A 27053-nucleotide genomic window follows, 5' to 3' on the forward strand; every position below is an offset into this window, starting at 1 on the left:
GGGAACCTCGGAGGAATAGAGACGTGACAAGGCATCAGGCTTGGTGTTCTTGGAGCCTGGGCGGTAGGAAATAACAAAATCAAATCGGGCGAAAAACAGAACCCAACGAGCCTGGCGTGCGTTAAGTCGTTTAGCAGAACGAATGTATTCTAGGTTCCTATGGTCAGTCCAAACGACAAAAGGAACGGTCGACCCCTCCAACCACTGTCGCCATTCGCCTAGAGCTAGGCGGATGGCGAGCAGCTCGCGGTTACCCACATCATAGTTACGTTCAGACAGCTACAGGCGATGAGAAAAGTACGCGCAAGGATGGACCCTGTTGTCCGAGAGAGAGCGTTGGGAAAGGATGGCTCCCACGCCCACCTCTGACGCGTCAACCTCGACCACGAACTGTCTAGACAAATCAGGTGTAACAAGGATGGGCGTGGACGTAAAGTGGTTCTTGAGGAGATCAAAAGCCCCCTGGGCGGAAAAGGGCCATCTAAAGCATGACTTGACGGACGTAAGGGCAGTCAGGGGAGCAGCCACCTGACTGAAATTACGGATGAAGCGTGATAAAAATTGGCGAAACCGAGAAAGCGCTGCAGCTCGACGCGCGACTTAGGTACGGGCCAATCTAAAACGGCTTGGACCTTAGCAGAATCCATTCGAATACCCTCCGCAGAAATGACAGAGCCGAGATAACTAACGGAGGCGGCATGGAAAGTACATTTCTCAGCTTTAACGTAAAGACGGTTCTCTAATAGGCGCTGGAGGACGCGGCGAACATGTTGGACATGAATTTGGAGAGACGGAGAAAAAATCAGGATGTCGTCGAGGTAAACAAAAACAAAGATGTTCAGCATATCTCTCAGGACGTCATTAATTAGTGCCTGAAAAACAGCAGGGGCGTTAACGAGGCCGAACGGAAGAACCCGATATTCAAAGTGCCCTAACGGAGTGTTAAACGCTGTCTTCCACTCGTCCCCCTCCCTAATGCGTACGAGATGGTAAGCATTATGCAGATCTAACTTAGTAAAAAACTTAGCTCCGTGCAAGATCTCGAAAGCTGATGACATAAGAGGGAGCGGGTAGCGATTCTTAACTGTTATGTCATTCAGCCCTCGATAATCAATGCAGGGGCGCAAGGAACCGTCCTTCTTCTGAACAAAAAACCCCGCCCCGGCGGGAGAGGAGGAGGGGACAATAGTACCGGCATCGAGAGCTACAGATAAATAATCCTCGAGAGCCTGCCGTTCGGGAGCCGACAGCGAGTAAAGTGTTCCCGGGAGTGGTTCCCGGACAAAGTTCAATACTACAATCATACGAACTATGCGGAGGGAGGGAAGTGGCCCGGGACCGACAGAACACCGTCCGCAGATCGTGATACTCCTCCGGCACCCCTCGACAAATCACCAGGCTCCTCCTGAAAAACAGAGACAGAGGACACAGGGGGAACAGCAGACATTAAACATTTCACATGACAAGAGACATTCCACGAAAGGATAGTATTCTTAGACCAATTAATAGAGGGGTTATGTTGGACTAGCCAGGGGTGGCCTAAAACAATGGGGGCGAACGGGGAGTGAAAAAGAAAAAAAGAAATGGTCTCGCTGTGATTACCAGAGACAGTGAGGGTCAAAGGTAACGTCTCATGCTGAATCTTGGGGAGGGAACTGCCGTCCAAGGCAAACAGGGCCGTGGACCTTCTTAAATCCATGAGGGGGATACCGTGTTCCCGAGCCCAGATCTCGTCCATGAAGCAGCCCTCCGCCCCAGAGTCAATCAAAGCCCTGCAGGTGGCAGAGGAGCCGGTCCAGCGGAAATGGACGGGAAAGGTGGTGCAAGACCTCGAAGGAGAGACCAGGGTAGTAGCGCTCACCAGTAGCTCTCCTCTTACTGGCGAGCTCCGGCTTTTACCGGGCAGGAGGTAATGAAGTGAGTGGCAGAGCCGCAATAGAGGCAGAGACGGTGGGTGATTCTCCGCTCCTTTTCCTTAGCCAAAATGCGGATGCCCCCCAGCTGCATGGGCTTAGAAACCAAGGTGGAGGAGGAGGATGGTAGTGCAGCGGAGAGGGGTGCAAAGGAAAATGTGGACTCCTGGTCACGAACTCGGCGGCGACGATCGAACCGTCTTTCTATGCAAATGGCGAGCTCAATCACGGAATCCATGCTGGAGGGAACCTCTCGGTAAAGAATCTCGTCCTTAACCTCCGTGCAGAGACCATCCAGAAAGTGGGCAAGCAGCGCTGGCTCGTTCCAGTCACAGGAGGCTGCAAGAGTACGGAACTCAATGGAGTAGTCAGTAATGGACCGCTTACACTGACGCAAAGACGATAGGACCCGGGATGCCTCTTCGCCAAAAACAGAGCGGTCAAAAACCCGTATCATCTCCGCCTTGAAATCCAGATAACGGTTAGTACATTCAGCCTCCGCCTCCCAGATGGTCGTTCCCCACTCTCGAGCCCATCCGGTAAGGAGAGATATCACGTAGGTGACACGGGCTCTGCTGTGGGAATAGGTAGTGGGCTGGAGAGAAAAACGTCACACTGGGTGAGGAACGCACGACATTCAGAGGGCTCACCAGCATAGCACGGCGGGTTATTAATCCTGGGTTCCGGAGGCTCGGGAGCCCTGGGGGTGACCGGTGGCTCAGGGCGCAAAGGTATCTGCCTCGAGAGTTCGGAGACCTGAGCAGCCAAGCTCTCAATGGCGTGCCGCGCCGCAGACAGCTCTGCCTCGTGTCTGCCCAGCATCGCTCCCTGGATCTCGACGGCTGACTGGAGTGAGGCCGGGGTCGCTGGGTCCATCTTGGTCGGATTCTTCTGTTAAGGTGGTAAGTGAGGACCCAAAAGCGATATAACAAAAACAGAGTCTTTTAATGAAGTTCAGGGAATAATGTCAAACACAAAGTCTTCTCCTTGAGAGGTATGCAAACAAACAACCCGCAGAGAGGGCGAATAAAAAACAGAACAAATAAGTGATTCCTGGTAGTCTCAGAGCGAGTCCTTGGGTAACAGTCAGGTTAAGCGGGGAAGCAACTACAGGCTGTGGATCTCTCCCAAGGGCCGACCGGAGTCGAGGGTGGATAGCGGATACCAACTCTCTCGTAGCGTCAGATAACTGGGCACAAATAGTGGAGATGGTTAGCAGCGAACAGAGAGAGGTGACAGCAGATGCCAACAGGACAGGACTCAGGACAGAGATAACAGGATTGTAGTTTGCTTAGAGTGACAGAAACTCTAGTGAGAATCTGGCAAAGAATGCAGCGAGAGCAGGGAGAGAAGTAGAGAGCTAATCAGAGGAAAGGGGGAACAGGTGGGAAGAGGATTAACGAGGAATTAAGGGGAGATGAGAAACAGCTGGAAGCGGAGGGAAAGGAGAGGGAAAGTAACATATAACAATCAGCAGAGGGCGACAGAGTAGAGGGAAAGAACAGAAACGAGACATACCATGACAAGACAGGACAAGACATGACAAGTGTAGCTTTAAATGATAAATGCTTACTGATCAATGTGATGACAACCCTGCTCTTACAACCAGCACTGCAAAACACATACCCACCCCATGCCCTACCAAGATTATCAGCTTCCTGTGAAGAAAGGTGCGTTTCTTGAAGGAACATCATGTTTTTTATGCTTAAGGAAAGATACAACCTTCTTCCTTTTTATAGGGTACCCCAGCCCATTAACATTCCACGTGGAGAGAAACATTTTACCTATATTAAAGTGTGACATATTGATATGCAAAGATAAATTGGGTACCCAAGGCAAAATTATATACACATTGATGTAACCATAAAATCCTGAACAGCCCACAGAACTGAAAAAAGATGAGCTTCAACCCCGTGCACAACAGAATAAAAAACCCTCTCTGACTTCATCAGCAAAATGTACGATGTGTGGTCTAAATTATTGATTAAGTGCAGGCAAAGTTACCCACTAACACCACTGATTTAATGAAGGCCATAGCTTGTTGTGGGCATGTAAAAGTCTTGTCCATCCTTGGTGTCAATTCTCAGATTAGCAGGGTAAAGCTTCTGTTCATGCAGAAATTTCTTACACTCTTTGAATCTGTCCTGCTTTGCTTGTATAGCTTTGGCAAAGTCCGGAAAAATCATAATGTTGCAGTCCTCCCAGCACAACTAGCCTATATTCATCTTTGCTCATAAAACAAATTCTCTGTCTGCTGACTGCAAAAGTAGTCTGGATCATTCAAGCATCTGTGTGAGTGGTCTATTTCAAGATGACGGCCCGCTGTGTTGATCAAATTCGGAATGAGCCTCTCCAAAAACTTGATCATATATTGACCTTCCTTTCCCTTGGGGATTCCAATGAAACAAACATTATTATGTCTGCTTTGATTTTCCATATCCTCTATTTTTCCCTCACCTTGTCCATATCAGCCTTGGTGGCAGGCGGTTTAGCCTGTAGCTCTTTTCCAGCTGACTCCAGGAATTCGACTCGCTTTTCAACATTGTCTATTCTTGTAATCAGGGTGGAAATTTCGCCTCCACAGATATGGTCACTAGACGTATTTCTGCAAAGCCCTCAATATAGATCAAGATTTTTGTTAGTGCTACATAAATGTTCACAATATCTTGACCTACTGTCACGAACCCCGCTCCTCTGCCCCATCTCCGCGTCCACGAGCACGCACACATACACTCCGCAAGCATGCTCGCTTCCCGCTTCCTCTCTCCCCCCTCTGACTCACATGACCACTTGCACTCACGCGCTTCCTATCCCCACATATTAGTTACACCTGCCACAGTCCCAATCACCTGTCATTGTTCACACCTGCACTCGCCCCTATATAACTCACTATCCTTTCGTTTGTTTAGTGTTGGTTATTGTATGTTTAGTTTCCCGTACCTTTGCCCCGCTAGTCTCATCTAGTTTTGCCCCTGCTAGTCCCGTCTAGTTTTGCCCCTGCTAGTCCCGTCTAGTTTTGCCCCTACTCATCACCTCTTAGCTTGCCAACTTGTTCCCCTGTCTTCGTTCCCACTTGTTATTGTTATTCAGATTACCCCGGCTTTTGACCCTACGCTCCCCTTTGACGACTCTACACTGGATTTGCCCTGTTTTGCACTGTTGACCGCTTTGTTCAATAAAGCAGTTTACTCTGACATTGTGACTGTCTCGTCTTGTGTGTGCCCGGGTTACACCTACATCATGAGGCTCACTGTCATTATAAACTGGACCCCTGCCATCTTGATCCTGCGAGGCATCAGACTTGTTTGCACGTAAGTACATTTGAATGTCCCCACAGTCAGACATCCTACACTCCCAGCACATTTTAACAATCAAAATTATTTCAGTTCTCACCGGTTAATATCAATTAAAAGGAGAACTATAAATAGTTAATTATAAGTATAAAATACCAAATACAGAATTTTTGTTATGGTAGTTATCTTGGATTTGTACTGACATCTAGCAATGTGGATGTGGCATCACACAAAAGCTATAGTTTTTAGTAACTAATGCCACTGTACAAATGGTCTATTTGCAGTGAGCCATAATTAATTTATTCCATGAGTGAAATTGTCCAATAACAGTGTGAATACCAAGATAAATAAGTAATATTCTACTGGCCATGTAATCGCAATATGGCAGCCCAGCTTCATATAAAACAAAAAAAGCTTTTATTATGCTTCTGATATGACTGTCTTCAACTCATCATGTGAGTATACATAATTTTAAACTTATTTTTCAAAAGTACTATTAGTTTATTTAGGAGTAAAGCTTTTTTAATGATGATTTATTTTTTAAATAGTGACTCATAGGTGTCACTTCAACATGTGATTAATACAATACATAAGCAACACATTACCTTAGCAAACTGTGAATTCATCCATTTTGTGAAGGTTTTCTTCTGAACATCTTCTCGTTCACCTGCAAATTAAGAGAACATCATCAATACCAAAAAACGAACTTAATTCTGAATTAACCTTTGTCATTTAATTACAAAGGAAATATAAAGCACTGATTCTTAAGATAAGGGACAAAACATGTCCTACATAAAGTTCTCTTTGTATTAAAATTCAAGAAATACATAATAAAATACTGAAAGTTAAATCTAAAGGAAATGTGTATACTCCGGGAATTCATTTCTTGTATATTTTTTTTTTATAATATCATTACAATTTTGAATTTTGTAATGCATGCTCTATACATGAAAGCACATGTATCTTAATGTAAATGTTAATAAAGTTAATTTTAAATGATATTTTCCATATAAAACTGCCTGTCAAAGTTGTCTTCACTTTGCATCAACTCCTTCAAATTGTATTATAATCTTTAATATATTAGACAATGTTATGGTTAGCTATAACTCTGAGAACCCCTTTCCCACTTCCTGCTCATGGTCGATTCAACAGTAGGACACATGGTCAGGTAAGTTAGATTTTTTTAATATTTTAAACAAACAATGTTTTTAAGGCTCTATGGTCACAGCTGTCAACACTGTAATCCCATTGTGATGATTTCTGTTAAGAATTGTGGAATTTAAATTTAAAAAGTCCACGGTGATCAATAAAAAGACATTCACTATATTGTGGCAGTTGACATGAGGAAGGTTAAATATAAAGAGACTATGAGCAAAAAGCCTTTGAAAAAGCTGAGAGATAGGGTTGATAGTATATACAGATCAATGTTCTGCTGCATTCAAAAGAAGATTGATTCTAAGAGATTGAGGGTATAGTTCAGGCAAGCCTAACAAACACAATACCTTAGAGTTGTGAGAAATTGACCAGAAGAACCAAAAAAGCTACTCAGAAACCTTAAAGAAGAGATACCAAAATGATTTCTAAAACACGTAACATGGGATTATGCAGTGGTAAATTGTAAATGAATGTGGCAGGGCGGAGGGCGGGGCCGGGTCGTGATCATACACACCCGGTCCCGTATTAGGCTAATCAAGCCTCTGAGGTATAAAGGTCGACTGCAGAGGGTCGTGCGGGAGAGAGAGATCATTAGCGGACATGTCCGTCATGTGTGTGTTTGTGTCTTCTTTTAAGGTTACTATTAAACTATTATTTATATTGAAAAGCCGGTTCTCGCCTCCTCCTTTCCATTGAATAACTTTACACTGGTGACGAAACCTGGGAAGGAGGAGGGATACGCCGTAGTAGAGTTCTCGCCACTACCGTCCACCCCAACGGAGCAGCCGCGGCCATCTGCCGGGGGGCGAGGAGCCCAGCCGCCTGAAAGAGGACGATGGCAGCCGACCGCGAGGGGAGAAGGGGCTCCTAACCGACCACCTGGACCGGTCAGGGCCGCTGCCAGGGGCGCAGGAGTCGCCTACCGGCCGCTGAAACGCAACAGGGTTTAAGACCGCCGACCGCGAGCGGGGAGGGGCTCACTGGCGACCGCCTGGAGCTGGAGAACCGCTGCCAGGGGCGAGGGAGACCCCTTCTGTTCCCCGAGAACGCAGCGGGGCGTTCTGTCCGCCAGGGGCTGGAGGACTGCCTCTGATCCGCCCGGAGAGGCACGGCTGTCGTCCGATAGAGGGTGGAGGAGTGGCCGAGGAACAAGCTGCGGCGTATCGGAAAACCGGCTTTTCAATATAAATAATAGTTTAATGATAAACATAAAAGAAGACACAAACACACATGACGGACATGTCCGCTAACGATCTCTCTCTCCGCACGACCCTCTGCAGTCGACCTTTATACCTCAGAGGCTTGATTAGCCTAATACGGGACCGGGTGTGTATGATCAAGACCCGGCCCCGCCCTCCGCCCTGTCACAATGAACTATTAGCAAGATCAGTATACCAAACAAAAAAATAGCACTGTGGTGCTGCTAGCCAAATTTAATATTAGGCATTTTATAGGCTACCACAATGGAGCTAGACCTCAATGCGAGCTCGCTAAAACAATGCCTAAATAACTAAAAAGGTGAAGTGTTTAATATGCTTTAACTTTTCTGGGGAATGAACATACAAATGGCTTACTTATAGTTGCCTCTGGGAAAAAGGAAACTTGAAAATGTGTTATGGTGCTTTACTTAGAGCTGTGAACTGAGACTACTGTTGACAAAATGCCAAAAAGTCACTCTTGCATCTGCCAAGCAAGTGAAGCAAATGCTGGGCCTTGGAAAATTAAAAATCAATCTGTACCAAGAATATTTGGTTCCCATATCATACGAAATGCTTGTGTTGTTCCCTGCTCTAATATTTTCAAATTGCTGTGATTCAGATCTCTCTGCATTCCTCTCATGGGTATCTTAGGTTTAAGACTGATTGTGACATTGTCCAGTCTGGGGGGCGCTGATGATAAAACCTTTTCCAACAGCCTGGAACTATAGGAATAACTAATGTATTGTATTGATCATTTCTTGTGTACACAAAGCACAAGGTGGTGAATCCACACTCAGAATTGTGTGGATTCAAGTTGTAGGACAGCTCCTTCATGCATAATTGATTTCAATCTTCCAGTTGTTCTTTCTCCAAACAGAAATATTATCGAAATAATCATCATGAAATGGTTTCGATTCATTGTTCCCATTGGTCAACTTACGCTCCAACTGAGTGTATAATCACTGTAGCATGGCTCAGTTTTGCTTCAAGCCTCACTGCACCATGTCATGCTTATAATTGCAATAACACACACACACACACTCCCATTGTTGCTGTAATAATACAACAGTAGTGTCAATGGAAATTTTTAAGATCAACACTGCAAACATTAAATTAAAGTTCCATTGCTGTAAATGTCAAAATTTCATTCATGCCAAAATGGCAGTTCAAAAAGTTGATACAAATAAATAGGCTATTAATCCTTTAATGCTCGGGACTTTAGTGACTCTGGACCTCATTCCACCCACTGTACCCATTTTTTGGAATTATGCCCACACCTCTTTAGTATCCCTCAACCTTTCTCTTCTTAATAGTGTAACAATACATAAATACATTAAATAAAAATGGAAAAATTGCAAAAGATTTATTTTTTTTTATTACTGCTTTATTACCAAATGTGTATAAGGTCATAAAAGACCCATGATATTTAAGTATTGCTTTTTTTTTTTATCGCTTCCATAAATCATAGTTTTATCATTTTTGCATATCAATATAAGTTTACTATCACAGGATACAGTATTTCTTTGTTTATTACAAGACAAATGATAAAAAATAAGACTATATTCATACAAATGACTATATCACATTGATTTTATGTGTGACAATGGTGAACTATTTGTATTCCATTTGTGTGTACACATACATATTATACACGCAATTTTTTACTCAAGGTGTTGCTGATGTTTCAATCACTGACTTCATTTACATTTGACATTGTTATTTTATGAAGCAGCAACATGGAAGTAAACTATAGCAAGTGTAACACAGTATGATTTGGCTATTGTCATGAGGGTGTACTACTGAAATTTTGTAAGTTGTGTGTTTATTTAGACTCAAAATGTGTCTGAGAAAATACATATGTGTAGCTTATGTGTTATGTGTAGCTCAGTGTGTTTGACAGCCAGTTGCCTTTGATTAAACGTATCTGTTCTTTTTTAAATTTGGAAGTATTGAATCTTGTTTTATATTTGTTGCATCATCTCTTCTTTTTAAAAACTTGTCCATAATGTGAGTAAAGTTGTTTATTTTATATATATTTATAAATGTTTGTATCAAAAACAGTCTTGTTTTAGTTTTTCATGACAATTGTACTACCTCTCACTACGGAGCCCCTTAGCGGACAGGGATATTTAGTTTTTTTTCTGAAATAGTTTTGCGTTCCCTCGCAATAAATTTAGTGTTGCTTTGCAATAAATTAACTATGGTTTTACTATAGCAATACTTTAGTAACCATGATTGTAGTAACCATTGCTTCTAGTGTAAACCATGGTTTTACTAGTAATATTATAGCAAACCAACAACCATGATTGTAGTAACTGCATTGTATTTTTGAGGGAATCACAAAATTATGATTTTTATTACCACAGTTTCCTGTATTATTAATATGGTTTTACTACAAAAGCCATTGTTGATCTATAGTTACTTTAGTAAAAATAAGGTACATTTTGTGGTTACTTTGGTTTTACTGGAATCCATAGTTAAACTATATCCAAAACATGATTCATTTTTTGCGAGGGAACGTAAAATACTGTGAGGGGATAAATAAATTGATCAATTGTCACACAATATACATACATTTCTACATATACATGGTGAAATTATTTATTTTTCACATATCCCAGCTAAGCTGGGGTCAGAGTGCAGGGGCAGCCATGATACGGCACCCCTGGAGCAGATAGGTTCAAGGGGCCTTGCTCAAGGGCCCAACAGTGGTGTCTTGGTGGTGTTGGGGCTTGAACCTTTTCAAATTGTGGTTTGTGCAATATAGTCAACGCTTTCCAATTTTCTATATGTCTTTTGTTGTCCACTCTTGTTGTTACTGTCTGTTCTAACATGTTGTAATCACTGCTCTTGTGTGTAACATCAACCTGCCAGAGGGTCAGCAGATGGAAATTAGCCTAAGGCTGTAATCTGACATATTTACATTTGTGAAAATGTTCATTAATATGTATTGTCCCTTTTAAGAAATTAAATTAAATTAAACCCCTGACCTTCTGGTCAGTAACCCAGAGCCTTAACCGCTGAGCCACCACTGTTCAGGCTCACGTATATGCTTTCACTTCACATCCAAACGCACAATGAAATTTGCTTTAATTCTGCCAAGTAGACCAATTTTGGATGAAAGTTCCCAAAACTTCCAGTGCAATATATCAAGCCCAGAGCAAATTTCATTCCTTTGCTGTAAAGAACAATTTCTTGTAATGACATCTCAAAACTGCAATAAGCAGCAATTGAGAACATCTATTCTTATCAAGGATCACTAATTTCTGGAACAAATCAGATAACTGTAACGTTCCATGATGCCAAAAGTATCTGTAACTGTATACGGATAGGACCAAATATGGGTGTGGCTTAAACCAGAAATGTGTCAAACTAATATTAAAATATGACTCTTATATCTATAGATTCTGTATATAAAATATGCCTTGGATAGGCCTATATAAATAGTATTATTATAAATACTACTACTACGAATAATATAACAACAGTAATAGTAATAATTATTTTTATTATTTTATTATATTATTGATATATTCTTTATTTTTATTCTTACCAGATGAAGCAGAATATGATATTAATATCTGCTGAAACAGAATTTTTGTTCATGTCTGTACAGTGTGCACGTATAACAACATGAGGTGTCAAGCAATTGTGAAATGTCAAGCAAACATTTTGCAGCGAATATTAAACAAATAAAAACACACTCGTGCTCCTTGGATGATCTGTCTTCTGAATATTTGTTTCTATTATTCGGATGAATTTGTTATTCGTTTGGAAGTCATCATTAGTGGCTTTCCAAATAATGTATTCAGTTTCAGGCACATCCCTTTCATTTACACCCCTCAGTCATTCCAAACCTGTATTACATCTGGACACCAATGGAGAAGTTTGGTAGAATGGCCAAGCTGCTTACTTTCATACAATGAGCAAACTAATCTCACAGTGAATTCAGAAACAGTAGATCAGCTTTTCTTTAGCTAAAATCGGTCTGTGGTTAACTTAAATTGAAGCACTGTCCACAGTAGCCGAAGCGTGATGTGTTTCCCTTCTGTCACTCACTCGACGTTGTGTCGAATGAAGTGACACAAGGGGTCTTCCTGGGATGCCAAACCTGTATTACTTTAATTCATCTGGACACCTCTGAACCTGAGAAAAGGCCAATGTCAAGTTTGCAGACAGAATTTGCATGCCCTGCCCCGGACATACGGGTATAAAGGGAAGCGGGGCAGCGAGTGCCAGTCAGAATTTTTCTTTGGAGAGGAATGTTTGAGCAACAGCAAGCTGAGTTCACCACTGTTTCACTCACCTCTACTGGTGATAAGCACTGCTGTTGGATCTACGGCGCGCATCCAGCTGGCGTTCTCGCTCTCTCTCTGCACGCTGTGCAGTCTACGCCCCTGGGCGCTTCGACGTCGCTTTCATTGCCTGAAAAGTGTTTCTCCTCCTAAAAAGAGTTTATTTCCTCTAAAAGAGTTTGAGTTCCCACTCATAAAAGAGCAATACACAGCATACGTCGAACGTCCTTTTCAGGATGTGTCTTTTTAAAGATGTCTTTCTGCCTCTGTGTAGTGCCTGGATGCGGTTGAATTCTCTCCACTTCTGATGGTCATAAAAGCAGGCAGCGTTATATGAATGGTTCATGTTATCAGTGCGAGAACATAGCCATGGCAACATTGCGGACGCGGCTTTCTTTTCTCACAAGAGAAAGCCACTTCAGCCGCCCCCCGCGTCGTTCCTTCTTCCCACGGGATTGAAGACGACCCGCTGGCGATGAAGGCGATTTGGGGATGACGACGGGCTCGGTTTCGCCGGGTAAATCCCCACGAACCACCCACCCCCCGGCACGCTTGTTTGCTACTGTCCGAGCTCGAGATGAGTGTGGCTCGCCTCGCAGCCAGCTGGCATGCTCCCTTGAGCCCCCGGAGTTGGATGGCGACATCGCCGCTGCATCGGAGAGCGTCACAGTGGGTGATGCTGATGACTCATCTGGGCTGCCACCTTCAGGTCTGCTCACCCAGTCTGAGGCCGATGTGCAGATGTCCGCTATGCTTTCCTGGGCCGCCGTGAGTGCAAGGCTGGACTGGAAATCTCCGTCCCCCCTCACGGCTATTCGATCGGTTCCATGGCTCTCCTGCAAGTTCACCTAGCCAAGGCACTTAAAGATCTGCACCTGGGTAGTTCCGACCCCGACATGCTGCAGGAACTGCGCTCTGCTACAGACCTCGAAGCCACGAAGGTCACAGTGCAGGCACTCGGGCTGGCCATGGCCACCCTCGTGGTCCAGGAGCATCACCTCTGGCTGAACATGGTCAAGATGCGCAACGTTAACAAGGCACGCTTTCTCTATGCACTCGTCTCCCAGCTTGGCTTCTTCGACGACACCGTTGATGACTTCGCCCAGCAGTTTTCGGCAGTGAAGAAGCAGATGGCACATCTTGCCGCGGCGCCGCCAAACCAGCACGCCCCGCCTGCTCACTGAGGGCATCCCCCTGCGGCTAAACAACAGGTAACTCCGCCTAAACCCGGGCGCAGCTCTCAGCCCAGCGTCGAGCATACGCCCCCCCTCTCCAGGACCCCTTCCAGGACCAGGAAGGCTCCGCTGCTCCCCCCTGGTATGTCAAAAGCGATTGTCCCATTAGTGCCCCTCGTGCAGAGTTTCGATGCGTGGCTACGCAATTCAGTTCGCCCTGCTCCCGCCTCGTTTCAGCGGTGTTCGCTCCACTTCCGTTCGCGGCGAGAAAGCCAGCGCCTTACAAGCAGAGATCACGACCCTGCTCCTCAAGGATGCGATAGAGCCCGTCCCTCCAGCCAAGATGGAGAAGGGTTTCTACAGCCCTTACTTCATCGTACCCAAAAAATGCGGCGGGTTGCGACCAATCTTGGACTTGCGAGTTCTCATCTGGGCCTTACACAGGGTCCTCCCCTTCGGCCTGTCCGTGTCCCCTTGCGTCTTCACGAAGATCGCAGAGGCAGCTCTTGCCCCGATAGGGGAAGTGGGCATCCGATTACTCAACTACATCGACGACTGGCGAGACAGTTACTGTGCGCTCACAGGGACCAGGTGCTCAGGCACCTCAGCTGCCTAGGGCTTCAGGTCAACTGGCAAAAGAGCAAGCTCATCCTGGTTCAGAGCATCTCTTTTCTCAGCATGGAGTTAGAGTCAGTCTCAATGACAGCACATCTCACCAACGAGCTTGCTCAGTCAGTGCTCAGGTGCCTCGCTCTCTTCGAGCCCGGCACAGCGGTTCCTCTAAAACAATTCCAGAGGCTCCTGGGGCATATGGCATCCTCAACCGTGGCCGCGTGCTCGAGTTGATGCATATGAGACTGCTTCAGCAATGGCTACAGACTCGAGTCCCGAGATGAGCATGGCGCCACGGCATATACCGTGTGACGTGTATATACCCCTTCTTGCCGTCAGACTTTCAACCCTTGGACAGACCTCTGCTTTCTGCGGACCGGTGTCCACTTGCAGGAGGCGTGTCGTGGTGACCACAAACAAAATTATAAAGGCCACATTCCAACATTAGTGCAACAATCAATCCCCAAACTTCCCCCAAACCAAATAAACCTAAAAAAGAAAGACATGCACATTAACCACGAGCACGACAGCGCCAAATGCCGTCCATCACTCTAAACTCAAACAGTCCATGTACGCCTACGAGAGCCACCATGACAACTATGCCATCGGATTGCTCAAGTCCTGTGTTTCTATTCAAATTGTGTGAGACAGAATTACACAACAAAAGATAATCTGTAAAACAATCTCCAGCCAATATGCAGAATAAACACAAAGAACATGTAGATTCATCCACATAACTGTCCCGAAGGTGTGTTCCTCCACAAAACAAACTCCAGCCGCTAGGCGGAACAAGCACAAAAAGAAACAAAAAAGGCACTCAGTTTCCTTGGACAGTCAAGTGAATGTTCAGTGAGTCGGTCCTCTCAGCTGCAACATGAGTACCACAAAATAACTTACTCACTCCATTGACTTTATGAAGGACATTGCTTGCTGGGGACATGTGAATGTTTTACGGCCATCCTTAGCATCTATTCTCAATTTGGCCGGGAACATCAGTGCAAAAGCACCCTTCCGTTTATGTAAGAGTTTCTTGCATTCCTTGTATCGATTACGTTTCTCTCTTTTTGAATTTGCAAAGTCTGGGAACAAGAAAATGCTGTGGTTCTTCCAAGAAAGCCTTCATTTACTCCTCGCCTCGCATAACAACATATAGCATTATACTTTAGCTGATGATTCTCAGAAATTTGGCCAGAATTGATCTGGGCCTGTCTCCCTCAGTGGATCGCCGAGCTGCAAACCTGTGAGCTCTCTCGATTTCCAGCTTATGGCCTGTTATGTCGAGCAGACTCCGAAAGAGCCCATCTAGGAATTTCACCATATCCTGACCCTCTTTGGCCTTGAGCAAGTAAGTGTCTTTTAATGTCTCCAGAGCCTGAGGATTTTTAATTCTTTGACATATTGTCCTTCTAGAACAGTTATGGAACAGTTTAACAAATCTCACCGGTTTATGACATTAATATTGTTAAAACGAGCAAAGTGCACAGAACTCACCGTTCACATGTCCGAACCTCGCATGGTGTCACCATCCCCGAAACAGTGAGTATATTAACGTTTATGGATTGGCCCTATTCACTCCCTTTGTAACCCAGATTTGTACTTTTTTTTTTTAAGAAAAAGGAGGTACGAATCAAAATGAATGCCACATATGTTGTCAATTGAGCTTGACTTGTATTGAAACAGGAATATTCCTTAAAGCACAATTTTGTGCTACCACACATGAAAAAACTGATTTTTTTCTCCCCATGAGAATAAATATGTGCAGACAGACAGCTTACCCACAGAGGTGTATGAGCAATGACCTGCCAACAAAGGTCGATGTCTGATAAGAGTGGAGGCGTTAAATTCCTTGCATGAATGTCATCACCAATGCAATTTTAATCAACAGGCCATAATAGCTGTTATTTACTAGTTGTGACAATAATCATTTGTGAAGCCCCCTGATAATGCAAAGCTGTGAAATGAATAGGAATAAAGCATTGGCTCTGTAGGATTTGATTGCAATTGTGTTTAAATAAATAGACAGACATAAAAATAAATATGTGCAGACAGACAGGAGAATGAAAGCATTGCTTTGCCACTGATCGGGGGCGTGACTCCAGGCAGGTGGCAGCTGCTGCTTCTCCTGCGCTGGATTATATCCGCCCTTGTGCAAATAGGATGATGAGGTGACGGGCTTCAGTCGAAGCTAACGGGCAAATACAAAGACACTGGACGGACACACCTGAGGACGACGCTTTAAGCCATTTAATTTCAGCACACATATCCTAGGCAAGATTCCAGCATTACGTTTCACAAACCCAATCTGATTCAGCCAGTATTCAAATGCAAGCCATTGTTTTTATTTTAAGATCAAAAGGCATATCGATGCGTTTGGATGCGTTCTTCCCTCCCAGGATTTATATAAAATCACAACAGTGAACTGAGCGCACTCCACTGATAGGAATATTTAACTGCGTGTTTTAACAGTAGCGAGCGCCACCAAACTTTTCACAAATATCACGTCCAAATCTTTCTTAAATCGGAAATAACAATAAAATAGATCCATGCATGCTTTATACAAATACAATAATTGTTTATTATAAATTAATCAATTTAGAGACAAGACGCGCCCAGTGGAGGATCTAAGCGCTCTCGTGACACACCGTAGCCTAATAAAGTCGTCAATAGCCTTTGCTGTTTAAGGGGCCGTTCAGACCGAACTCGTCTTGCACTAAAAAAAACTAGACGCAGTGCAACGAATGTAACAGAACGCATGTCTCGAGACGCGTTTATAAATGCTGAAGTTCTTTTTAAGTTAACATGGCGTCTAAAAACGCGTCTCCCCGCGCGAGACGCGACGCAACGAGTCCGTTAAACGCAGGTTTCCAAATGAGAACAATTAAACAACAGCGCAAAAACGCATTCACTGTGAACGGAGCCTAACAATCACCTCACACTAGAAGAGTATTTCAGTATGTTAATTCAATCTTACCCCAATGAGGATCCGACACCATAACCAACTATTTCCTTGGTAATGGGTTTTGACTCACAGAGCCACGTTTATGATGTGGTGGTGTCCGTTACATGTATAAATAACAGAACTGGGTCTGATTATCCGGTTTCCTCGTTGTTAAACATACGCGCTGTTGTAACTCTTCATGCCCAGGAACGTAGCGATTCGGTGAAGAAACTGTGGGTGGACACTTTGCCGCTTGATTTTCCCGGACTCCCTCACTTGGGTGGCAGTTATACCGCCGCTGTGATCCGCTGATATGCCGTTAGGTGTAACGGTGCTCTGGCATGCGGGCTGATTTACTACTGTTCTATCTGTCTGTATCTAACGGGGACCGAGTGTCTAATAAAGAACACGGCCTATAGAATAATAGCTGACACCAGACAGGGATCAATAAGACATTAACAACTTAACTTTACAGTGTAATGTTGGACTACGGTGCAATTATATTAGTAAGCAGTAATACCAATTAATAATGCGACTTCAATATGAAATTTTGTGGATAGCCTACTTGGTTATTAATAATTTGTTTACATTTCTTGCTGTTATTGCAAATACAAATCATTATGTTTTACATTTATGTTTAGGCCTATAATGTAAAGTGTGTGTGTGTGTTTTAAGGAATAGGATGTTCAGCGTTTCATTCAAGTTGAACTCAATTTACAGCATTTGAAAATAATAACAACACCTTGTTTATTTAAAAAAACAAAAATCACAGTTACTGTGAGGCACTTATAATGGAAAAGAATGCACTGTAAAAATATCTAATATTTTGTCATTTTAACAAAAACTAAATAATGTAAAATACTGCAGTGAAAAACTGTTAATTGATTAACTGGCAGTTACTTTACCATTTACAGTGAAAAAGTATATATTCACAAATCAATACATGTAATTTTACAGGGAAAAAATCTTTATAGGTGATTGTGAAAATGTATATTTTGGTTAACAAGGAAATACATGGCTTTTTATGGTAAAACATTGTAAAATTACAGTGAAAACAATAATTGGGCATTCCCAGAGGTGCATGACCTATCACATTTGATTATATTTTATTAAAATATATGTTTCTTCTTAATTTTTTAGATATATAATTTATGTGCATTGGGGTGCTTTATGTTACATTTTACAGTATGTTGTTCAATTATTAAATTATTTTAGTGTCGTGTTAACCTGGTGATGTTTTGTCTTTGTGTGAGTGACAATGTGCATTGCGTAAATATTTTTTGCTAGACGAGTTTCTCTTGATTAATATCAAGTCATCATTTGGCCTTTTGCTTTAACACCTTTGTCATTATGGTGATCAATAGTATATTTTGTTGCATTTCCCCAGTAGGCTGGTAGAGTACATTAGCATTATATCATGTAATGATGAATACAGAAGTGAACTTAAAAATAAACGGGTGCCAAAATGATATCCAGTGATATGCTGCCACAGTGGCCAGTTTTTTTTACTGTAAATTTAATAGGATTCTTTGTAACAGTGTGGGTCCAGTCCATGTGCGCTAAAATACACATTATTTCAAAAGTGTAGCAACAAGATGTAAACATTATATAAGTTAACATGATTTTAGTGTGTTAAAGCCACTTACTAACCTCATCTGTGTAAAGTTATTCCCAATACCATGAATACATGGTCTCATTGTCACAACATTCATAATATTGGATATACCTTTACACAGAAGGGGTTAGTATGCAACTTTATCATACTAAAATCATGTTAAAACAAATCATGTTTATGTTTTATGGACATACTTTTGAAACAATGTGTATTTTATTTTTTATGGACTGGCCCCATTCACTTCCACTGTAAGTATAAATGGAATAGCTAAGCATATTCCTTTACTCTTTTCATTTACATTGCAATATACACTCACCTAAAGGATTATTAGGAACACCTGTTCAATTTCTCATTAATGCAATTATCTAATCAACCAATCACATGGCAGTTGCTTCAATGCATTTAGGGGTGTGGTCCTGGTCAAGACAATCTCCTGAACTCCAAACTGAATGTCAGAATGGGAAAGAAAGGTGATTTAAGCAATTTTGAGCAGGGCATGGTTGTTGGTGCCAGACGGGCCGGTCTGAGTATTTCACAATCTGCTCAGTTACTGGGATTTTCATGCACAACCATTTCTAGGGTTTACAAAGAATGGTGTGAAAAGGGAAAAACATCCAGTATGCGGCAGTCCTGTGGGCGAAAATGCCTTGTTGATGCTAGAGGTCAGAGGAGAATGGGTCGACTGATTCAAGCTGATAGAAGAGCAACTTTGACTGAAATAACCACTCGTTTCAACCGAGGTATGCAGCAAAGCATTTGTGAAGCCACAACACGTACAACCTTGAGGCGGCTGGGCTACAACAGCAGAAGACCCCACTGAGTACCACTCATCTCCACTACAAATAGGAAAAAGAGGCTACAATTTGCAAGAGCTCACCAAAATTGGACAGCTGAAGACTGGAAAAATGTTGCCTGGTCTGATGAGTCTCGATTTCTGTTGAGACATTCAGATGGTAGAGTCAGAATTTGGCGTAAACAGAATGAGAACATGAATCCATCATGCCTTGTTACCACTGTGCAGGCTGGTGGTGGTGGTGTAATGGTGTGGGGGATGTTTTCTTGGCACACTTTAGGCCCCTTAGTGCCAATTGGGCATCGTTTAAATGCCACGGCCTACCTGAGCATTGTTTCTGACCATGTCCATCCCTTTATGGCCACCATGTACCCATCCTCTGATGGCTACTTCCAGCAGGATAATGCACCATATCACAAAGCTCGAATCATTTCAAATTGGTTTCTTGAACATGACAATGAGTTCACTGTACTAAAATGGCCCCCACAGTCACCAGATCTCAACCCAATAGAGCATCTTTGGGATGTGGTGGAACGGGAGCTTCGTGCCCTGGATGTGCATCCCACAAATCTCCATCAACTGCAAGATGCTATCCTATCAATATGGGCCAACATTTCTAAAGAATGCTTTCAGCACCTTGTTGAATCAATGCCACGTAGAATTAAGGCAGTTCTGAAGGCGAAAGGGGGTCAAACACAGTATTAGTATGGTGTTCTTGAAATGCCACAATAGATAATGTTGATTAGATCATTGCATTAATGAGAAATTTAACAGGTGTTCCTAATAATCCTTTAGGAGTGTATAGGTATGTGTATCATGGACACTGTTTTTAAAAGTGTTCATAAAATAAATGGTGAAAGAATTTGGATGTTATCTTATCGGTTAGTTCTTATAAGGGAACATTGATTTAAGGAAGGGCATTAACAGATCAAAAGGAATCCAGCTTGGTTTGTGAAGGTAAACTTTGACTCATTTAAGTCTCACTTTTTCATAATTGTAAGGTTTAATTGGGCAGAAAGCCCCATCACATGGTTATTAATTATGTGCTGAAAATAAATGGTCAGTTCTTTATATTTGTGTCCACTAATTGTACAGTATATTTGATTATGTGTCATCCTGAACATGCAGTTACAAAATGGAATATCCTGTTTCACTTGGAAATGCGTCACATTATGCAAGTAAAATTGTTGTGACTGCTGTCTTTAAGTTTAGACTGCTGATTTGTTTTTTAAGCAGCATGTTGGCACATCAAATCACAGACACAAATACATCATAATTCCATCTGTAAATCTGCCGGGGAAATCTTAAATAAGTAACAGTCTGTACTGTTGCTCATTCTTGTGGGACTCATTAAAAAATAACTCTGCACTTGAAAGGGTGTCATCTATTGTGGCATTTCAAGAGAAAGTCCTGCACAACATGAGCATATTTGCTTAAGAAAATACATCAGTTTTTTTGTTTGTTTTGTCATATGAAGGTTCTCCCTAAATTTAATCTTTTCAGAAGTTTTACATTTGTAAACTATTCTGCCTAAATGTCACTTAATATCAAGGTCAACAGAAGCAGCAGGTAGGAGTGAAGTATAAAAAAAGAAAAAAAGAAGTGATACTAGAATGAGATTCTTAATAACAAGTGGCACCTTTGATCAACGGGATTTATCCAAACAGAACAATGAAAAACTCTATTAATTCAATCATTCATCTATTCAGCTTTTTGGTTGTACTACTATTGTAAGCATTTATTTTATGCCAGCCAGAGAGAAACAGTAAAGTTTCTTTACAATATTGATTTCCATTTTAACATTTACATTTATTTCCCCAAAGTTGGGAGACATTTGTCCCTGATACCATCCATCTATGATGCATTTAATAAATATCTGGTGTATAGTGTTAACAGCAATGTAATGTGTTTGGTCTCAGATTGTTCTTCCACTATTTGTGTTATTTGGGCTCCACACAAACAATGATCCTTTTGCTGTAGCGTAATGGTAACAGTGTACCATATAACAGTAACATAACATTTCACCTTCAGGGCCTGAAAGCTCACCTTAATAGAGTGCAGTAAACACTTCTCCATTTCAGGTCTACCTGTGCACTGATTATTTCTCTAGTAAAGCAATGAAGAAGTTATCAGTGGTTTGCAGTGACTCAGATTTCAAAGAGAGATGTTGAGTTGAGAATTTCTGAATGCTATAGCAGAACCTGCTCATCATTTGAACAGTCACACAGTTCTATTTATGACGGCTGATCTCATATATGACATAAAAATGAGTAGAAGTAAAAATGCAAGTATTGTGTTTACTGTGCCATGTAAAGGTTCAAGCAAAAATGGTATATACTCAATCCTACCCCTAGGGTTGGGGAGTAATGGAACACATGTAATGGGATTACATATTTCAAATACAAAATATTAGTAACTGTATTCCACTACAGTTACAGTTTAAATCATTGGTAATATGAATGTTTCATATTGGTTGCATTCAAAAAGTAGTTTGATTACTGAAGAGATTAATTTGCATTTTATTGTCATTTGTTTCGATTAATGTTTAGACTATTCTAAAACATTTATCCATACAAACGATGCGATCTAAGGAGCTTTCAAACAGCAGTGAAACACTTTCTTAAGATGTGTTACATTCATACAAGTTCATAAAGTTGTGAGTGAAAAGATGGATATTATGTAATTGAGGAATTTTCCCTTGGGAGCTTAACAGAGGAGCTACATCACGTTTCTTCAGCTTAACAAGAAAACAGTTAGAAACGCTTTGACAGATGAAACGTAAATCCAATAAATTACACGATTACATGCCTTGTCAATGTTTTTTATGAGGTTAGGCTATTTTTACAAGAAATGCTAACCAATGTAGCCTTTAACATTGTATAGAAAGCTACAACCAATATATCTATGATGAAAATGCACGTTGGAGCATAACTGTTTTCTCTAGTAAGACCTTTGATATTTAGAGTAAAGATGTACTGCAAAAATCTTATTCTTAGTGAGAATTTAAATATTGTTTTACTGTAAAAATATAAAGAAATCATTTAGGCAAGATAAATCTAAATTAATTTTCTTTTTTTGACTTGTTTATAGTCAAAACAAGTGAAACATTTGCCAGTACTGAAGAAATCCAAAGTATTTATATTTTGTTACTGACTTTGAGTAATCTAATGGGATACGTTACAAATGACATTTTACAGCATGTATTCTGTAATCTGTAGCAGAATACTTTATAAAAGAAACCTTCCCAACCCTGCTTGCCCCCTCGCCAATGGATAAAAAAACAGTTGTTAAAGCATTTTAAAATATATATATATATAAACCATAGTTAGTTCTGGTCCTCAAGTCTGATTGGACAAGAAACATTCCATGAGCACTGATGGTCTGACATCATCAGCTCTCGGACGCTTCACTGTGTGTGTATCACTCCACTTGTGTTCGTGCAATTCTAAACTAAAGTGTTAGAGCAGTACAGATCTGTTAGGAGTTACTGTCTTTATTTTTTAAATTACACATGTTAGCCAGCAGGTGTTGGCAAAGATAATTTTTGTGTGTAATATGAGCCAGTTGGTGATGGAAAGTGAATCTGTTAGTCATTGTTTACATAGAACAGCGCTCAGTGGTTGCTCGTATTAGTAATACATTACAAAAGCTAGGAAATAGCTTCAGGATTAAGGCTCATCACAGCTGAGAGACACAACTGATTTACTACAGAACTCAAGGTGCTTACCTTTTATCAGTCTTTTAGAGTTTTTTCTATAGGGAATGACTCTTGCACACTGGCTACCGTGAAATAGAGAGGAATACCCCCGCTTGGATGTCTATTTTCCACTGAGAAAGCTGACCTTCAGAAAGCAGACAGCATCTCTTCTTGGGTGTGGCAATAAGTGATCGCACACGCTCCCTCTCTCTCTCTCTCGCACACACACACAAACACACTCACACATCCATCCGTCTATCCATTGTTTATCCAATGACTTGTTAGAAACAGCACAAGCCGTGATACTTTTTTTTTTATGTACTTGTTCATTGAACTGTTGAATATAAGCAATATCACAATCGCAATGCTATATGGCCCTAAATCAGGACTGCTGTAATTACCTGCGGCCTTGTGCCCGTGGCCGAATCACAGCAGTGCTGATGTAAGGCCATATCACACTCTTGCTCGTGTGATATTTCTTAAATATATATATATATATATATATATACACTGTATATACCGTATATACACACTCACACTGTACATACAGTTGAAGTCAGAAGTCATTAACACTCATTTTTAACCACTCCACAGATTTGATATAAACAAACTATAGTTTTGGCAAGTCGTTTAGGACATCTACTTTGTGCATAACATGAATAATTAAAGGACGAGCCGAAGAACACCATCCCAGCCGTGAAGTATGGGGGTGGCAGCATTATGTTATGGGGTGCATTGCTGCAGGAGGGACTGGTGCACATCACAAAATAGATGGCATCACAAGGAAGGGAAAATTATGTGGATATATTGAAGCAACATCTCATTAGCCATTAGCCAGGAAGTTAAAGCTTGGTCACAAATGGGTCTTCCAAATGGACAATGACCCTAAGCATACCTCAAAAGTTGTGGCACTGTTGTGTGTGAAAATCCCAGTAGATCAGCAGTTACAGAAATACTCAAACCAGGGGGGGTGGCTCCTGCTGCCTTGGTCTGCTCATGCATGATTCTGTCAAACCCCGGTGCTTATACGTCACCAACTTGTATTATCACAAATGTGCACATGATAGAAAGCACAAATCAGGTTGCTATATATGTGTTTGATATTAATTTTGTCATTATGCACACCAGAGTGAACGACACTTGTGCCTCTGAGCTTTGCATGTTGTAATTTAGCAGTTGTACATGTCCAGGGGAAGGACATATATCTGATGCTCACAAACAATCATTTTTGAGGACATAGCTGGTTGCACGCTCACTCATTGTGTAGTGAACTCACACTAGGCAATCTGTACAGTGCCCGAGCACGTTTGGCCCCCAAAGTCCAGTTCGTTTGACTACTGTGATCACTGAACCTTGCCTTGGTTCGCTTGAAGAGGTTGGCTTGGGCACGGTTCAGTTGGCTCAGGCATGGTCCAGAGCATGGAACTTGAAACATGACTGTAAAGGGATCAGTGGAAAGGAGGAGGCGAGAACCGGCTTGACAATGTAAATAATATTTTAATTACCAACTTATAAACAAAAGACAAACACACACATATGACGGACATGTCCGTAAACTATCTCTCTCTCCCGCACGATCCTCTGCAGTCGACCTTTATCCCTCACGGAGGCTTGATTAGCCTAATACGGGACCGGGTGTGTAGGTTGTCAACATACTTAAATCATCAAAAATGCATGTGCAATTCATTTTACTTCGTGAACAAGTGCAGACCCGAGTACAGGTTGCTTTCTCACTCATGTAAACCGTGCCACAGTCCCAGTGCAACCAAACTCCTACTCGATACCATGGTATGCTTCCCGGTCTGCATGACAGCTTTCACATTAATCAAATGTTCATGCCAACCGTGCTCTGTTTCGGACTAAACTGCCAGTGTGAAACAAAACAAACTGATCTTTGACATTAGAACCCGGGTGCGCAGTGCTCATCAAAAGTGCTAGTGTGAAAGCACCCTAAAGTGCTTCCAAGAACCTTAATTTGTAAGAGTGCACTGATACAATCAGTGCCGATAAATCAATCCAAGATCTGACCATGTGGGACAGATAACAGGTGTTTTATCTCAATAATCTTTTCTCCCAGGTTTACTGTACTTTTTGGTCCTCTGGCTCATCTTCAAGCTGTTGACTTATTTGCCTGACTTTCACTGCTGCTCATGAACATGCCCACATGGAAGATACAAAAGATGAACGAGAGTGAGTATCCTGCAAACAAAATAAGAGAAGGCCAACAACAACACGACTAAATCTCAAACAAGGACTCTGAAACCCAACATTAGGCAGCTGCAACTATTTCAAGCTCTTTAAGACCTGTCCTATTTTCACCAGAGAGCATTTATAGATCACTCATACTCCCTACTGATACAGCATGACAGTGATGGGAAAAAAAAGACATGAACTCACTCAGGGTAGAGCACAGGCCTGAGATTTTTTTTTAAAGATACAGAATCATTCAAAATGCTTCATAACAAATGTCACCCTTGACTGACTGTATAATCACTCTTATAACATCGATACTTACAAAATAATGAATAAATGGACTCAAAACCCAAATTTTATGAGCTTAAATCATTTAATTAAGTGATAAGAAATAGGCTGCGGAGAGACACGAGATACATGAAATTAGCACACAGGAAATTGGTTGCCGGGGACAATGGTCAATTATACAGTTTTAAAAGTCATTATACAAAAACGACTGACCGCAAAACACTGCGACTGACCAATCAAAATAAAGTATTTCAGAACCATGTTATAAAGGGGTAGAAACATAAATTCACCAACAAATATAAACTGTCAATGTTAGTACTCATTTTATTTTTTGACTTTTTTGTTTCAGACTGAGTCTGAAGTGAAATGTGGTGATTGTGATGAATATTATAAAGGGAAAGAATACGTCGGCATCTGTCAAAATGTATTAAGATCTCCCAAGTGAAAGAAAATAACTGAATAATCATAATTTAATTGAATAAACATTGTCATATTAAGGTACAAGACATTTGAGTATAAGCAAACAAAAAAGGAAATGAAAACTCGAAAGCTACGAACAAGCTGGAATGCCAGCTGTGATTTTTAAAGTCGATGTTTTATGATGATGCAACTAACTTGATATGGCATAATATCATTTGAGTGGTGGTGGCGGCATAGTGCACATAACTGGTAATCAGAAGGTCGCTGGTTCGAACCCCACAGCCACCACCATTGTGTCCTTGAGCAAGACACTTAATCCAAGTTGCTCCAGGGGGATTGTCCCTGTAATAATTGCACTTTAAGTCACTTTGGATAAAAGCGTCTGCCAAATGCATAAAATGTCAAATGTAAATATCAACATCTAAAGCAATCATCAGGTTTTTTCCTACCTGATCGACTGTTCATGATTTCTCCAAATCCATCCTCAAAACCTTCCTCCAATTGGTCAATTGTGGGGTCACTGCTTATGCCATGACATCAGCTCTAAACCACTGGTGAATCTTTTAATCCTTTAGTATTAGAAAAGAAATGAGACACATAAAACACAAACACCCCACCAATGATGGGAATCACTGCCATCGGAACAAACCGAACCTCAATTCATGACTGAGTTTTCTGAATGACACCAAGGAAACGAGCTGTCAGGGTGTCCAGAGAAGCAGAGACAGTTAAGCAAATTCTATTTGCCCTAAAATAGAGTTTGTGAATCGGTATGAAGGCCTGCTTTATTTCACTCTCACACACAAAAAAGGATCTGTCACTATGCAATATGACAACAAATGATCAATAAATGCTTATACGGAGGGACAGTCCAACAAGCAGGTTACTGGTTCAGGCTGCATACATAAGACTTGGCAGAGATATTTATCTAGTTATTTACAGTACATTTAGGATAGTCCAAGAGGAGCATTCTAGGGTGCAGTGTCTTGCCCAAATGCTCAATGGTTACAGCTTTTGGAATACTTGTGGTATTCAAACATACTGTTCTATACAACCTTTGAGTGACATTCCTGAGCCATAACCACTAGGGCCATACCTCCTCTCAAGACCATGATCTGACTGTGTGAAGTGTGAAGACTGCATGGTCCAAACTCATTTAAAGGAATCTTCTGGTTCAACTGTTGTTGAAAGTATGGGTGCATGCTAAGTCCAGTTTTCTTGTGAAATAGTGAAATTGTGAATAGTCAACAGCAATGCATATTTAATTAACTATACCCCCTCAACCAAAACCCAACGCTAAACCTAAACTCTTTGAGTAAAAATGTAATCTAAGTGGGAAAATGCAACCTTTGAATCGTTCCGTTGTTTATGTGAATGGGATTACTTACTGGTTTCCACGGGACAAAAGCAGAGTCTATAAGGATGCTCGTGCTATAAGAAGCAACACAGGAATAGGTAAACACATTT

General features: G+C 41.7%; 1 long non-coding RNA gene across 1 annotated transcript; it reads right to left on the minus strand.

Moving 5' to 3' along the window:
* Positions 1-1269: 1269 nt before the first annotated feature.
* Positions 1270-16832, minus strand: LOC127652189 (uncharacterized). Its single transcript, XR_007971676.1, has 3 exons — positions 16614-16832; positions 5812-5873; positions 1270-1405 (listed from the first exon to the last, which is right to left on the minus strand). It is a non-coding gene; the product is annotated as an uncharacterized LOC127652189 (long non-coding RNA).
* Positions 16833-27053: the final 10221 nt, after the last annotated feature.

This window comes from Xyrauchen texanus, chromosome 11, assembly GCF_025860055.1.
Source record: "Xyrauchen texanus isolate HMW12.3.18 chromosome 11, RBS_HiC_50CHRs, whole genome shotgun sequence".
Classification (NCBI taxonomy): Eukaryota; Metazoa; Chordata; class Actinopteri; order Cypriniformes; family Catostomidae; genus Xyrauchen; species Xyrauchen texanus.